Source organism: Anopheles coustani, chromosome 3, assembly GCF_943734705.1.
Source record: "Anopheles coustani chromosome 3, idAnoCousDA_361_x.2, whole genome shotgun sequence".
Lineage (NCBI taxonomy): Eukaryota > Metazoa > Arthropoda > Insecta > Diptera > Culicidae > Anopheles > Anopheles coustani.
The window spans coordinates 95294150-95296462 of NC_071288.1; positions in this window are offsets into that span (position 1 = coordinate 95294150).

The following is a 2313-nucleotide window of genomic DNA, read 5'->3' on the forward strand; positions in this document are numbered from 1 at the left end:
AACGAACATTCCCCAGCCCTGGGTGGAAAGATAAATACGGACAGTGTCTTTTCTTTGAAGCGCGTTTCGAGAGATTTTCCCGTTCAGCGAAACTCCTTGGTCATCCAAGGATGGACGCACCCTAGGATTGCGATGGGAGTTCATCAGCGCGCCCTAAAGCATCCAGCCTCTTATCACTCGAACGAACCTATCGTGTTTGTATCGGAAAGTTTTCTACATGACTCCAAGGCTTCCGGGCGGACGTTTGTGTGGGTGTTTGCTATCCGCAGAAATGCCGGTGCGGTTTCCGGAGTCATCCCGGGAACTTTTCCGGTTCCCACCTTTCCGCTTCGTCACTGGGACAAACCAGCGATGCGCAAAAATAGTTAATTAAAGCGCTGTTGTTTGTGGGCCGTACACCGGAATGGCATTAGCGGTATGTCGGACGGGGGGAGTGGGTTTGGATCCCTAACCTTACTTCTTACCGCCTGCTCTGCAAGATGTCTTCGTTTCGGCTGGCATTAAGCTCGGACAGATGACTGTCGGTGCTGGGAACCGAAAAACCGGCCAAGACAACGACGATAGCATTTTCCATTAATCTAATTAGTTGGACAACAGTTTCAGGGATGGGATGAGAGAGTAGGATAGCTTGCGGTCAGGTCGGCGCTTCCGCCCCATCCGGGGGGGGTGCGTTTCTTAATAATGTGGCTTGAAAATGGATTATTATTTACCGCGAACGCCCTTCCGGCTTCAAGTTTTCCGAAATGTATATGGTGAGAAATGATACCCATAATGTAATCTTGGAAAACGTCTCTCGCCGCAAGGAGCTTTCGGTGGGTACATTTTATCCGACAGTTTAAATTGATAAATAATTGCCATCCATATCTTGCCAGGAAGTGGACGTGAATCTCCACTTAAGCGTAGATGTTTCATTTCCCACGCCCCAAGTAATGGTAACACATTGCGATGGTTCATTAACTCTTAATAGCGGAAACGTAATGCGTTCATAAAACTCTCACCAATTAGCAAATTTGCAACTTAGGAGTATATATGACTTGATATTCTTGATTGTGTAATTCACGAGAGTCTTATTTTCCATCAAATGTAAATATTTAAAAGCATTCTCATGCCGATGCGCAAACATCGCAGAGTGAATTCATCCAACATGGTGCTCGGTGAAGACCCATTAATCATGTTCCAAATTCGGCCTCATTAAGGCTTTTGTTTGGAAAAAGTGTGGAAAATGGAAAATTAATGGCTCCACCCTCCCCTTGCGGAGCGGAATGGTCGTGAATGCGTTTGAGTTGACGTGGAAAGATGCTATTCAATCATGCAAAAGTGTGAGCTCTTCCAATGAAAGGGCGTTTAGGAAGTACTTGTTAGTTTAACAAGCACTCTACAAAAGCGGTTTGAATAGTTAGCATGAATTCATTTGCCACACACACTCGTCTTTGACTGATAGAATTAATCGTAAAAGCGTCACGCCGAGGAGAATTCATTGAAACTTAGCGTTAAGTGAGATGTGCTGAGAACTAGTACTCGGTGTATGTATGTATGCCTAACCTAAAACTACCTTGCTTGACAAAGAGCAGGGCTGTTGCTAATGGCCGACAGTTGGTAGTTTGCCAGAACACGAAAGATATCTTCAAATTAAAATGATTCATTCTGCTGACTTTGGTGGTGTTTCTTCTGCAGCTTTTAGGTCGTTTATTCAAAGCCACAAACTGGAACACACATACACATATACACACACACCAACACATGTCCATATAGCCGTACCTATCGTCACCGCACGACGGTGCGCCATTTGTGCTGATATTTTACATTCCCCAACTAAGGTTAGTAAAACGTTTATTCTATCGCCCGGAGCGAGTTTATGAGTGGGACGAGCTATAACAAACCTCACGCGTGGAGTGGTAAGGATAACAATGGTGAAAAAGGATGCCCTGACGCTCGCGTCGACGATGCTGCTGCTGCTGCTTTGGGAAAGACGACGAGACTTTTGAAGAACTGCTCGTCTGCAGCAGAAATGAAGATGAAGTTGAAGGATGCCTTTTTCTTTCTCTCTCTCTTCTTACAACACTCAAAACTTGGCCCCGGGGTGGTCCCAATGTAAAGGAGCATTGGTAACGCAGCAGACACACACACACACACAGAAAGGTATGAGCGTAGGATGGATGTATTTGCACGCATTGCTATTATTGCCAAGTTGCCAACCTCCACTCCACTGAAGCGTTCTCTGTGTTAAAGCCTTGTCAACAATGGTATTTCATTTCGAAACGAGTCCATGGTTAGCATTTGGCAAACGAAGCGAGGCTCTGCAGGCAAGTGGAG